The sequence below is a fragment of the Equus przewalskii genome, chromosome 16 (assembly GCF_037783145.1).
Source record: "Equus przewalskii isolate Varuska chromosome 16, EquPr2, whole genome shotgun sequence".
Taxonomy (NCBI): Eukaryota; Metazoa; Chordata; class Mammalia; order Perissodactyla; family Equidae; genus Equus; species Equus przewalskii.
In genome coordinates this window covers 53,718,597-53,733,456 of record NC_091846.1, presented here as the reverse complement: position 1 = coordinate 53,733,456, position 14,860 = coordinate 53,718,597, and the positions used below count along the sequence as shown (strand labels likewise).

General features: G+C 35.8%; 1 long non-coding RNA gene across 4 annotated transcripts; it reads right to left on the bottom strand.

Moving 5' to 3' along the window:
• Positions 1-1,381: 1,381 nt before the first annotated feature.
• Positions 1,382-13,514, bottom strand: LOC139076396 (uncharacterized). 4 transcript variants are annotated; one of them, XR_011527965.1, is made up of 9 exons: positions 13,365-13,499; positions 13,200-13,261; positions 12,654-12,716; positions 10,828-10,944; positions 10,418-10,550; positions 6,669-6,780; positions 2,658-2,699; positions 1,636-1,696; positions 1,382-1,521 (listed from the first exon to the last, which is right to left on the bottom strand). It is a non-coding gene; the product is annotated as an uncharacterized lncRNA (long non-coding RNA). The 4 variants fall into 4 exon arrangements; XR_011527963.1 differs by lacking the exon at positions 13,200-13,261 and having other exon boundaries at positions 13,365-13,514; XR_011527964.1 differs by lacking the exon at positions 13,365-13,499 and having other exon boundaries at positions 13,200-13,337.
• Positions 13,515-14,860: the final 1,346 nt, after the last annotated feature.

Genomic DNA, 14,860 nt, shown 5'->3' with positions numbered 1-14,860 from the left:
CATTTGTTAAATTCATGAACAAATGTTTATACATTAGTATTAAATAAAGCTCAGAATTCTTTAGATTTCCTTGGTTTTTACATCATGTCCTTTTTCTGTACATTAGTATTAAATAAAGCTCAGAATTCTTTAGATTTCCTTGGTTTTTACATCATGTCCTTTTTCTGTTCCAGAATCTCATCCAGGAAATGTTACATTTAGTTGTCAGGTCTTCTTAGGCTCCTCTTGGATGTGATATTTTCACAGACTTAGCTTGTTTTTGATGGCGTTGACAGTTTTGAAGGGGTAGTTTTCAGGGATTTTGTAGAATTTAGAATTCTAGAACTTGCTTGATATTTTTCCCATGGTAAGATTGGGTTTATAGGTTATTAGGAGAAAGATCACAAAGGTAAAGTGCCATTTCACCGCATTCTATCAAGTGTACATACTATCGACATGATTTATCACAGTTGAGGTTGGCCTTGATCACTGGGCTGAGGTAGTACTTGTCAGGTTTCTATACTGTAAATTTCTCCTTGAAGTAAATCACTTGTGTAGTCCACACCTATGGAGCAGAGAATTATGCTCTCTCTCTGTGAGAGGAGAATATCCACATAAATTATTTGGAATTATTCTGCATGTGAGATTTGTCTTTTCTCCTCCATTTTTAATTCATTGAGCTATTTATTTATAGCTGTATGGACTTGATATTGTTTTATAGTCTGTGTTATAATCCAATAGTACTTTTTTGTCCACAAAAACAATTTTATTAACCTAGTAAGTGAAGACCGAGTCCCTTTGCACCCAAACTGCATCAAAAGGAGAAACCTAGGGCAGAAATGTCCCCTATTCCTCAACATAGAAGCCGGGAGGGAGGAGGAGGGGAGGAGAACTGAGTAGTTTTTGCTCTCAGTAAGGTGACTTCGGCTATGATTCTCTGTGTTAGACTCTCTCTAGATTTCAAATGGTGGGTTTCCCTGTGACCTCAACTATCTGATGGATCCATAACAAGACTTTTGATTTTCAGGATGTTCTCTTTTATTCTTTTAAGGATAAAAGTGATGACTTCCAAGCTCTTTATATGTCAAAGCTGACACCAGGAGTTTCCCAAAGTCACTTTTCTCATCGCAGTTTGAGGTTCTAATATTTGTGCACAAATATGGATATAGCATCAGTCTTCCTCACAAATTTACCAGTATACTTTGTTTCAGAATGCAATAGAGAAATGTATATAAAATAGTACTATCTCCTGAATCCAAATTTTCTATAGTGTTACAGTGATTTTGTAAAAACCAGAGAAAATTAGCCAGTAGACATGCAATCAGAGTACACATAGAGAGACATACAGAGTTACATCAGCCTGCAGTCAGGTACCTGATACATTAAAAAAAAAACAAAAAAATCACCATATTAGTGTGCTTTAATAAAGTAAGGAAAATAACAGATACCCTATTACAGATAAAAACGTTGAATGAAAGCAACAATCCAATAAACAAAATCAGGTGTATTTATTTGGTAGATTTTTGGAGTTGAAATACATATCTGTCAAAGAAATAAAAAGTGAATTTAGAACTTCCGTCAAACTTTTATTCAAATAAATTCTCAAGATAACAAAATATGATGACAAGAGCAATTTAAAATGAACAGTACACTTACTGCATTTTCCATTTTAAATAATCTTGTGTCTTTTACCAGATGGCTCATCATTGATTTAAAACTAAAAGACAAATTAAAAATGTAAGCAATAATAATTTTTCTATTAAATTCAATACATGCTTATTTTATCTTTTTACATATTCCCAACATTATTCGGTAAGCTAACAGTTAAGTACAAAAAGTTTTAAAACATTTTCCTTTACCTGTATTCATAATGTATCACTTGATTGAAGAGTAATCACAGATAATTTTAAAGCAATAAAAGTATCTCCCAATTGTCAGAGGATTGATATTTATACTTAAACATATAAAGGAGTACTTAGAGGACAATGAGCTTAAAAGCTACCAGGGTTTAATAGGCAGTATATAAAAAAATAAAAACTAGTGGAGAATTAGGTGAAATAAGGCATCCTTAAATTATCCAAAAAATGGCATCTGCTGCTCAGCTTTAGGTAATTGTGACTATAATTGATTTTAAAGAGATGCCAAAAGAATTTAGATTTTTGGTTTTAAATGCTCGATCAATATTTTTAACACAATATGGACAGAAACAAATTATATCTCTTGGCTGAATTTGAATCCAAGCAAAAATTTTTTAACTTCAGAATACATAGTCCTAGTAGTTCATGATAAATTACAAGTTCTTAATTTAAAAAATTATTAGATATGAACATGAATAAAATATCATGTTTTAAAAGACAATTTTGGAGTCAGAAGTAATTTGCAAGCCAAGATAAAAAATCCATAATCCAATGAGTTCCCAATTGTGGTAGACATTACAGATGTTCACTGATATCTCCTTTTCTTTGTGAGTACACAGAAAACCTATTTTCCAAGACCCTTTATTCCGAAAAGGAGCCATAGGAGTAGTTCTTATCAGTGAAACAAAACTGGCAGATATGTGTATCATATGTGGCCTGAGACCATGAATGCTCCTAAGTAAATCACCAGTCTCTGTTCCCCCTGCCATGAATAATTTAGAATGCCCATGTTCAGATAATGGGGCAGTAAAATTGAAATACCTTGGTTTGAGGCCCTGGAGATTTGCCAAAACCTGCAGAAGACTGTGGATGAGCAAGAAATTAACATATGTTCTGTAGAGCCACTGATATTATAAGCTTATTATTACAGCATAAGCTACCCTAGTCTGAAAAATACAGCAACAAAGAAAACTATGATATTTTTAAGTCCACTATTTTAACCAATTCACCCACTTCACTTTCTCTAACATACTAGTATTAAGAATGAAAGTGAAGATATCCATCACTATAGATTCTGCAGATACCAAAACAATGAAAGAATTTTATGAACAACAAATTTGGTACATTGGGTAACCCACAATTTAACAAATCTGAAAACAGAAAGGAAGACAAATTTGCAAATTATCTTTAAAGAAATCTAGTCTAGAAAGCTTCACTAGTTAAATGTTTTTTTTTGTTTGTTTGTTTTTTTAAAGATTTTATTTTTTCCTTTTTCTCCCCAAAGCCCCCCGGTACATAGTTGTGTATCCTTCGTTGTGGGTTCCTCTAGTTGTGGCATGTGGGATGCTGCCTCAGCGTGGTCTGACGAGCAGTGCCATGTCCGCGCCCAGGATTCGAACCGACGAAACACTGGGCCGCCTGCAGCAGAGCGCGCGAACTTAACCACTCGGCCACGGGGCCAGCCCCACTAGTTAAATGTTTTTGAAAATGAAGATTTCATTGATTTTTTCTAAAATTGATTGCTCATCATTCTTAACTCTTCCAGATAATAGAAATACAACAAATATTTCTTAATTTTTATCGTAAAACTATAAGTAACTTGGTACAAAACTTGACAGGGCATTACAAGAAAGAAAAATTTAAGACCAACTTTTCCCTACATGAAGATGCAAAAACTTCTTATGAGATATTATTAAATCAAATCCAGTGATACATTACAGAGAATAACACATGATAACCAAGTAGAATTTAATCTAGAATGGCAAGAAATATTTAACATTTGAAATTCACTCAAGTCAAATAATTCAACCAATTAATGGAAAAGAAGGTGGGAGTCATATGGGATCATAGATGCAAAATTAATACATACAGAAAAAGTTTACAACAATCAACACATTATTTAAAAATATATATATATAAACACAGTAGACTAGACATAAAAGCGAACTTTCTTAAAGAGATAAAGAATAACTATAAGAAAACCTAGAATGTATCATACTCAATGGCAAAACGTTTAACACACAGTCCCTCCTAAGATCAAGAATGAGTAGGATGCCCAATATCACCACTATTCTCCAGCATTCTGATGGTGATAGTAGTCAGTGCAATATAGCATGGACAAATAAATACAAAACTTGAGACTTGCAAAGAAAGAACTAAATTTTCATGGAACATTATAGTGTACCTAGAAAAATCCAAAAGAACGTATGTATAACACAATCTGAATTAATAAGTACATATAGCAAAGTCACTCCATAAGATATTAATACACAAAAATTAATTTTGTTTGTTTATGCTGTGCCAAGACAAGAGAAAATTAAATTTCAGTTTCCATTTACACTAGCAGGAAAAACATCAAATTTATTGTAATTAGTCTAATTAAAAATAATGAAAATCCTCTTCACTGAAAATTACAAAACATTATTGAGAGAAATAAAACAAGAGCTAAATAAATGGAGTAATATTCTAGAATCATGAATTGGCAAGCTCAATATTTTAAAGTTGTCAATTGTTCCTAAGTAATTTCTAATATATAGTCCCTCAGACTTCCATTGTGTGTATATGTGTGTGTATATGTGTATAAAGAAATTAAAAACTGATTTTAAAATTCATATGGAAATGAAAAGTCTGGGCTAAGAACAGATCAAGTAATCTTCAAGGAAAAAAAGCATAGCTAAAGGAGTAATACTACTAGATATTAAGACATATTATAAGTTAAGATAATTAAGACAGAAAAGCAATGGTGCAAGAATAGAAAAACCGAACAGTGGAACAGAGTAGAAAGTCCAGAAATAGACGTGCACGTCCAGGGTCACTTGTCTTATGATAAAGGGAAGCCTACACACAGTGGAGAAAGGATTGTCTTTTCAATACATGGTGCTGTGTCACCAGGGAAAAATACTTTATGACACCTACCTAATCACATATACAGAAATAACACCAGATGAAAGGTTAACTTTATTGTAAAAGATAAAACAAAGCTTATTAAAAAATCATAGGGGAACAACTAAAAGATTTTGGAATAGACAAAAACTGAAGAAAGAGGATAAGCAATGTCTAAATGTGTGTGTGTGTGTGTGTGTATGCACCACTATGTTAAAATTATGAACTTCTGGTCATCAACAGATAGCATAAAGAGAATATAGGCAATCCTCAGACTGGAAATGTATATGAAATACGTTCATATTTAATAAAGGACTTGATTCAGAATTACTCAAAATTCTTACAAAACTTGACCAATTATATTACATAAGAGAATATATAAATAGCCAATAAACATACTCAACACCATTAGTCATCAAGGGTATGCAAAGTAAAATGACAATATGATAACACCATACACCCATCAGAATGGCTAACATGAAGGAGATAAAAAATGCTAAGAGTTGAAGATGTTAAGCAACTGTTATTCCCATATAGTGCTGTTTGTAGGGAATTTAAATTAGTAAAATCACTTTAGAATTTTGTTAGACAGAGTTTCATATTCTAAGATCCAGTGATTTTTGACTGAGTATATATTAAGAAAGAATGAATAAATATTTTCATCAAAGGACTTGTATCAGAATGATCACGTCAGCACTACTCATAACTCCCAACTAGCAACATCAGTGGTGGAATGGATATATAAGTTGTGCTATATTCCCAGAGTTAATGTTGTTCAGTAATGAGAATGAACAATGTCCAACAACATACAGCAATATGGATGGATATCAGTGTTGTAATTTCCAGCGAAAGAAGTCAAAAACAAATGAGAATATGCTCAGTGATTTTTCTTATCTGAATACACAAATATAATTAATATTTTAGAAGTCAGGATACTGGGAACTTTTAGGATATAAGCAATAACTGGAAGGAAGCGGCATAGGATAGTCTCTGGGTTGCTGGTAAAGTTTTGTTGCTTAATTTGGGTGCTTGGAGGTGGTCCTCTATGGGCTTCTTTTATTTGTATACATCTTATGCAGTGTTTCAAGATTGTAAGGCCCTGATCACTCTTTCACCCAAAACCATTTTTTAGGATTGTTTATGAAACTGGCAAACCTGAGAGGTCATCTTATGTCTTTCTCCAACCAAAGAACATTCTTCCTCACTACTTGCCATTGAAATGACAGTAGTTAAGCCCTTAGTTCTATTATGGAGCAACCTACTGAGCATGTCGACCATATCTGGCCTTCCAGGTTGATGTGGAGCTACGCTGAGACTCTGACTGTTACTTCTTCCGCAAGTAGTAAAGTCGTTCGTCTCTGACCCAGGAGGCTTGTGTCTTCTGTCAGCATCTATGTGACTGCAGTAGGCTATCTTATTAACTTGTGAGTAAGGTCAACTCAATCCCCCCACAGTCCCGGTGAGGAGGACAAGCTACTGATAGAGACACGACTTTCCAGAAAAGGGTCATTTAAAGAGACGTGAGGGAAGTCCTTGAGAACCAGCGGTAGATATGTTGACTAAATGATATGGTTATTTGCCAAGAAGTAGTTCTCCACTTTGTCGCCTTGTGATGAGGGGGACAAATGCCAGGAGATAGGCTCAAAAGCAGCTCTTGTGTAGGCACGAGCACTGCCTGGGCTGTCAGCCTCATTTCAGCCCCACTGTAATATCTAGCAATGAGGCCCCCCTAGGGTTGAAGGAAGGCTCTACAACCCTCAACAATATTTAGAGATATACATGTACAGTGAGCATGAAACAAGAGGACTTCAAGACTGCTACAGCCACATCACTAGAGGATTGGCCGGTTCACCTACGGCATGCAGGAATGAGATATGTAGTTCTCAGTAAGCAGCAATGACAGCGGGTGGACTGCCTTTCTGCTCAGCCCCTCGTAGTTTTCATGCTAACCTTAGATCCATTCTGGAATGACAATAAAATCTCTCAAAGTTGTCAACATGAGTCCTGCCTGCTATGAGGGCGCTTTGGCTTCTTCAAAGATTTTCGTGAGACAGGCAAACTCCTGCGGGAAACAAAAGGTGAAGCACTGACTAGTATTTAGCTTCTTATGGTCCCCAATTTTTTCTCTAATGCTGATGAAAATGACCTCTGTGTTTGAGTCTGTGTGCTGTGTGTGTGAGTATATTTGTGTTGCCAGATCCTGAGCCCTGTCTCTACCCTGAACTCATCTCCTGTAAAGAACATATGTGTTCAGTCTCCCTGTTTCCAGTGGGGAGACTGAAGGATGTCCATCACCATCAGGTATTGTGGGAACTCCAGGGAAAGGGATGGGAGACACAAATTTTCATGACCCTGGTGGAATCAAGTGCCGAAATTACTGTCTTACCTGGTTCCATAGGAGGAAAGGGCACCCGAATTCAACAGATAGGGTTTGGAAGGGGCCCATATTGAGGAAGGAATGTTAAACCAACATTGTTTTGACCCCCATAGCTAAATGGATAATAGAGTTGATGTGCTAAGTGATTGCACTTTTTCGTCCTGTGTATGTCAGAGGCGTTCTCCCATTCAGGGATGGCTACATGTAGAGAGAGTGAGACATTTAGATCACTTTACACCCTTACGCCCTATCCTCTCCCAGCTAGCCCAGGAGAAATGGGAGTCACAGGAGAGGGAAGACAATACTTTAGTTAGAGAAGTAATTGCAGCCTTAATACTCAGAAAAAACAATTCCCAGAACAAAGGTGTCATCTTTCTGATATAATTGCCAAATATACTTTGTTGAGCCATTTGAATGCATGCCACAAGCAGGTCTTGTGAGTCACCAGCCTGATGTTCACATGTTTTTGGTGGGTGACTTTAGACTCAACAAATAACAAGGTGGGAAGGACCCTACAAGCCTTGCTTGTCAAATAGAAATTATGTTTTCAAGAAAGCAGCTGACTTGGCCTTGGCAGCTTAGCAGATTTACATTAAAAAGTGAAAACTACCCCTTTGGGGGAATCCTTCTTATCTTTCACTTCACTGCCTTAAGCAAAACTGCTGGCTCAATGAGCCTTTCCATTCACAGTGATTTCCCTAAATGCCTGGGCCTGGTTCACTGACTGCTCATCTATGTTGAAATATGATGGTGTGCATTGTACTGCTATGGAAAACCATCTGTGCAAAATCAGCACCCGCTATGTATAACCAAAAGCCAATATGGTCTCTCTGTTCAGTTGGCAGAACACGGAAAAATGCTCATAGCCAGGCTAGTACTTCCCTTGATGAACTTTGGGACATTTGTATTATCTCCTGGGCTGTTGCTGTCTGGTCTGCCATTTAGGAGGCTACAGACTGCCAGATTAAAGACATTTTTTTTTTTGAGCTACAAACTATAAGAAAAAAATCCCGGTTGCCAATCGCAAATCAGGGTCACAAATGTAGATGCCCATGGTAAGGACATCTTCCCTGATAGGACCAGTTGGGATCAAGCCTCTCCCTAACTGAAGAAAGTCCTCCTTGGGAAACCCCAATAACCATAGATGACATTTTCATCCTGGGGGCACCATGTGTACCACTAGGACTATACTTCTCTTGTGGAAGCCTGGCACAAACTTTCCTGCTCCCAAAGCCATAATAGATTGCACAATATTATGGTCATAAGATACTTTCACATTTTCAAGGAATTCCCATCAGTAGCCCTTAGATAAACAACCTCGCAAATCTCTCCAACATGAGGTGACGCATAGTTACTTAGGGAAGCTCCCTAGAGTGATAACGGACTCATTATTTTATGCACACGCTGTGGGAGTTTATTGCTATGATAGGGGTCATCCAATAGAAAAGGTAGTAAGAATCTATCCCTGATGTTAACTTACATTATCCATGACACAACCTTGGTCTTGGAAAGCATTCAGCTCAAAAGTAACAAATGTACCACATTAATGCAAGATGTTAATAGGGGAAACTATCTGCAGTGTTACAGGGGGTACATGTGAGATTTCTGATCAATTCTTCTGTAAACCTAAAGCTGCTCTAAAAGATAGTCTGTTAATTTTTTTAAAGAGTAAAAGTTATGAATAGACATTTGCCAGAAGATATACGAATAACCAATAAATAAGGTAAAGATGCTTGGCATCTTTAGTCAACAGAGAAATACAAATTACAACTACAACGAGATATCACTAAATATCCACTAGGATGGCTAGAATAAAAAAGTCAGATAATATCAAGTGTTAGACAGGTATGGAGTAGTCAGAATGCTCAGACGGTGCTGGAGGAAATGTAAAATACAGCATCCACTTTGTAAAACAGTCTGGCAGCTTCTCAAATATTTAAACACAGAGTTACTATATTTCCCAACAATTCAACTTATAGATACATACTCAAGGGCAACTAAAACATATCTCCACATAAAAACGTGTACACAAGGGCCAGCCTGGTGGCATAGTCGTTAAGTTTGTGTGCTCCACTTTGGTGGCCTGAGGTTCACTGGTTCAGGTCCCAGTCGCGGGCCTATGCACTGCTTATCAAGCCATGCTGTGGCAGCATCCCACATATAAAAAAGAGGAAGATGGGTGCAGATGTTAGCTCAGGGCCAATCTTCCTCAAAAAGAAAAAAACTAAAAAACTTATACATGAATATTTATAGCAGTGTTATTCATAATAGCAAAAAGGTAGAAACAACCCAAATGCTCATCAACTGACAAACAGATAAAAAACATATAGTCTATCCATATAATGGAGTATCATTTGGCCATAACAAATGAATGAAGTATTGACAACATAGTACAATATGGATTAACCTTGAAAACATTACGCTATGTGAAAGAAGCCGGTAACAAAGGCCACATATGATGTGATTCCATTCATAAGAAAGTCCAGGAAAGGGAAATCTATAGAGACAAAAGCAGATTAGCGGTTGCCTAAGGGGTGTTTAGGGAGATAACTGCAGGAGGAAGGATTTCCTTTTGGGCTGATAAAAATGTTCCAAGGTTGATTGTGATGATGGTTGCACAACTCTGTGAATATAATAAAAAAATTGAATTTACACTTTGAGTAATTGTACCATATGTCAATTATAGCTCAGTAAAGCTATTACAAAAAATATACCGGATAACAAAACATTACTTCCATTAACACAATGGGGAATAGCATTAATTCTAGAGCACGATCATCTGCGTTCATAACCAACTCTGCCACTTCCTAACTCTAAGCCTTCTGTGTCATGGTTTTATTTGGAAAATCAAAGTAGTACTAAGTCTTTCTTCAAGGCATTTATTCATGTGTGTGTGTGCACACATGTGTGTTTGTGTGTGTGTGAAATAATCCATGCAAACCATGCAAGACAATGTCTGCACATTGTAAGATGCATAAATATTTGCCTTAATAATAAAACCAGTTATTCAACAGAGGAATTTCTGAATTTTAAAAACGACACAGCTTTTCATGAGGCCTCTTTGGGAAGATAGGAGGTGATATTAATAAATATCAAGCAAATTTTTACATTATTATAAAAGAACAACAACATATGTTGAGCAGGGATTTTGAAAATTGCTGGAGAAGTTTAGAATGAATATTTTTTTCTTTTAATTGTCTCAGTAGCTCACTTTGTTGTAAAGATGTCTAAGTAAGGAAGATATTTCTCCTGGGTTCTCTCATTATTTTTGAAAACAATCTTTGCAGGGTAACTTGCTAGCTTGCATCAGTTTTAAACTCACCAGGTGGGAACCTTCCTTTTTTAGGCCATGTCTCCTTTAAATCTGCTCTCTTGGCCAGGATATGTATATACAGAGCACACGGCTACAACCAATAAAACAGTTTCAAAGAGTGTAAAGGTTGATCATAAGGAACCTAATAAAAGAGAATGAAAAAAATCCAAGTTGACCTCCTGTGTCTGGACCCCACAGGATATCTCAGTAAGCACTGCCTTAATTCACCATGCTGTCACCAGATAACGATGAAACCCCAACCCCTTACTATATTCTGTTCAACCTTGGGGTCTTTGGATGCATTTTATCGCTTAGAAAAAAATACATCAAGTCTGATATTATTGTCTTTGAATGGCCAAATTATTTGTGATGAAACCCTGAAAGCTATATTCAGACAGTCATAAAATTTAGGCACAAACCTCAAAAGAAAGAGAATTAGAAGTGAAGCAGAGACCTAATTCTTCAATTACTCTTTTCTGCCTCTCTCTTGCATCACATGATGAATAAATGACAAATCAATATTTGAAGTTTTCTTCCTGTAAACAAAGGAAACCTTATTTAAAATTATGCTGCCTAACTCTTCCTACTCACAAAAGATTGATACAATTTTTTAAATGTATTTCATAAAACCAAAAATATGTCTATTTTGGTTCTGATTTATTTTTCTTACAAGTATGCAGTGAATTAGAGATTGTTATGTGAATTACAATAGTATGAAAGTGGAAACATATTAACCAATTATAAAATATTTTTGCATCTCAATAAGCAATAATTTTAGAGAGGCATACTAATCTCTAAACAGTAGTTTTTAGTCTTTATTGGCGGTTGAGAGGAGAGGATTGTAAGAACCTTTGACAATCTGATTAAAATTGTAGACTCATTCATTTAAAAGAATGATCGTTTGCATGCATCCCCAACCGTGATATGGAGCAATGTCTGCTACCCCAGCAGGTTATCAAGTCCAATTCTGTCTGCCGTCCCTCCCTTTACTCCCTTTGGCTCCACGTCTCTCTTTAGCAAAGCTGCCTGCTGGATGGTAAACAAAGAATTGCAGAGAAAGAAATGGGCTTCTCCAAATAGTGGAGAGCTGTTCTTTGATAGAAATTTTTTAAGTAGAAGCTAGGCTCTCCCTATTTTAATGAAAAATGGCCTTAACTCTGCTGTTATTAGTAGCAGGCTAAATTGCTAATATTTCATCCTATATTTAAACATCTTAATTTTTGATTTTTATAATATGCAGTAATGTTTCTCTGAGTTTGTGTTTTAAATATTCTGTGGATAAAAATTCATAATATATTCAAAATATTTGTAACATACATAGTCTATTTCTTCAGGTAATATTTTTAAAAGGTAGTGGTGTATCAGAAGAACAGATATGCACATAAAATATGAACTGGTTTGAGTCATTTTAACCATTCATTATATGAGTAAACAAAGGAGAATCTCTTCTTCTAGATGCTAGCCCTCATCTCTAGAATGGATGTCATTTGCTTCTGTTGTTTCTATTTGTGAAGGATAGAGACAGGGTGTGACCTCAGTCATTGGATCATGAATTTCTGAATCCTTTTCTGTTGCCAACATTTCTTTACCCTCCCTTTACAAGGACTTCAAGGTAAACATATGCATAGAAGGGACTTTACTATTATTGAACTTTCATTTAGTTTCTTTTCCCCATCTTTTAGCCTAATTTCAATGGGCTACTCCAAAAGCAGATAAAAACTTGAACAAGAAAAAATTCATTCCAGGGCTTAGGCCATTGGATGGGGCAACTTCTGGGTGGAGTCACTCAGGCTCTTCTCACGCAAGCAGCTTGGACAAATGTGAGAGGAAGTTCCCCAAGAGACCAAACTCCATGTGAATAAAAAAGAGAAGCTGTACCTATATTATGGTCTAACAAATATCCTTAATATTTAGTAACCTTTTTTGTCCATATATTTGGAGATGAAATCAAAGGAAGTGAGGAGTTGAGATCAACCTAAAATTCCCCCTGGAGGCGAAATAAGTACATTTTATCTCACTAATAACAATAAGCTAGTAATAATTAACTAGAGAGAGTTAACTAGAGTTATTATACCCTTCAGGAACAAAGAATACAGAGTTTCAAAAACCTCTATCCAGACCTTTGTACTAATTTGGCAATAATTGTATGTCAACACGTTGGCTCATGAAGGCTTATATGCATATCTCTTCTGTTGTAACAAGAAGCTTCTTAAATGGAATATAATAAGACGTTAATGAATCTCACCTCAAAACTTCAATTTCAGTAGAGAAGTCAGTCGATATGTTATCTCCGATCTGAGTCTTATACCTGTATATTGTTTAATCAAGTTCAAAGAAAGTTATATAATACCATAGCTTTGATCCAATGGAATTTAATTATATAAAATCTCACTATTAAATCAATTGTTTTGACAGAAGAAATAATATCCCCAGATAATAATTTTCCTAAAATAATTCCCTGGCTCTTTCTAAACTTTTACTATCCAGCAGCCACAACAAATACAAGTCTCGTGTGTCCCCTGTGGAGGGCTGAAGCACAATTCCTCAATCCCATTTTCAAGCAGTAAACTACTGAGACTGCATCTAACTGCTGGGTGGGATTCTAAAGGAAAATATTTGTAGAGGACACAAGCCCTGACAATAAAAGCAGTAGTAAGGATGCTAGTGATGGTAGATGATTTCCAAGTCACTATATAATTCCCAAGGTAGCTTAAATGGTGCAGAATCTTTTTTTCCATTTTAGAGGTAAACCTAAATAAGAGTTTTCTTGAATCTTTTCTTCTAAACTCACAGATTCTTCCAGTTCTAATATCTCTCCCCCGGCAAAAAAATTGATGAGTACAAAGAAGATAACTAGAAAAGAAGAAAGTTCTACATAAGTCTTAGGGGAAAGCTATTTTATGTTGTTGTTGGTTTGTGGTCATTGTTATTTTCCTCTGTTCACAGAATTTCTTACTAAGGAAGGTTTGCCTATGAAGGAATCGTTAGCCAGTGACCATATGCAGTAATTGTGCAAAGAGATGCTGAGAGAGAGGAAGTTCTAGAAACCATATGCCAAAAAACGAAAAATGCCTCCAGCCCTGGAACCCAGTAAACATTCATCCGTTGACTGATTTACATCAACCTCTCTCCTTCACGGGTAGGCGATGAACTCCACGGGTGGCGTGGAGCTTGCTTGTGGTTTCACCTGTGGAGACCTGACAGTGCTGTTATCAAGTGAGCATTTGGTTGTCTATTTCTGAGGACTTTATCAAAGTTACTACAAAGTTCTTCCTTCTAAACCAAAATTCTGTTCATTAATTGCTGACGAATATTACTCTGTACCCCCTCGGTAACGGGATGGATGGTTCATCCCCCTCACTCCTTTTTAAAGCGATTTTGCCCTAGAGAACTTCTGACATGGATCAGAAAATGACGGTATTTCAATTCAAGTTACCTGAGGGCCATACTAGTCACAAAAAAGTAGTCATCCCTCTTCCATTTCTCAGCTCTAATGGATTAGTTGTCTTATGCAATCAACTTCACTTATCGTGGTTATATAATGAGTTTCAGTTAAGACACAGCTGAAATGAATATATCTGTAAATGCCCTTTAAAAATTGCCTATATGTATCTGTCATTATCAAGCTAATTCCTTTAGCAGAGGAAATATACAGAACTCCAAGACAATTTATTCATTCTCCCTTTTTTCTACAAGAAAATTAAAGTTTTAAAATCTACTAAAAATATGTCTACTTTCTTGTTTTCCCATTCTCCTTGTATTAACTAAGGAAATTAATATTGGATTAGATTATGAGTGCCCTCTTCAGCAGCTTCAGCTTGAATCATCTAATATAATTGATATTGATGTACCTACCTAAGATTTTAACTTTTACAAAATATTGCTTGACAGGCTTTTTGCATTTATTTATATTTTTCCTGGAGAGAAATGCTGACATCCGAAATTTTCCTTTTAAAATGAACACTTCATAATGTCACCACTGGGGCATAATGCTAACATAACAGGACTAGATTAGATTCTTTTTCTTCCACTATAGGTCAAAAGGGAGAAAAGAGTCATCCATACCCGGATTTTCTTTCCGAAGCTACACAAGATTAGAAAACAAGCTAAACACTGAGATACTTGTATGTACTTTTCATTGACTCCTTATTTATTGTGATTACAACTTTAATAATTAGACTTGTTCTCTGAACATGTTAAAAGAAATAAATGATTCCTATAGTTAAAACAAAAATTCTCTTCCTATAGCAAATGTATAAAGCATGCCCCTAATTGCACTTATAGCCACAATAATTTTATTACTCCCCTTCCTTTTGGAGGATCTAACTTAAAAAGCAGTAATCTTAATGCTCACCCTCTATGGGTACGCTTGCTCTATTATGAACCCTTTTTAACACTGATAATCTTGATCTCATACTATATATTTAGATTTCCTTTTTTCAAATTTCTTTC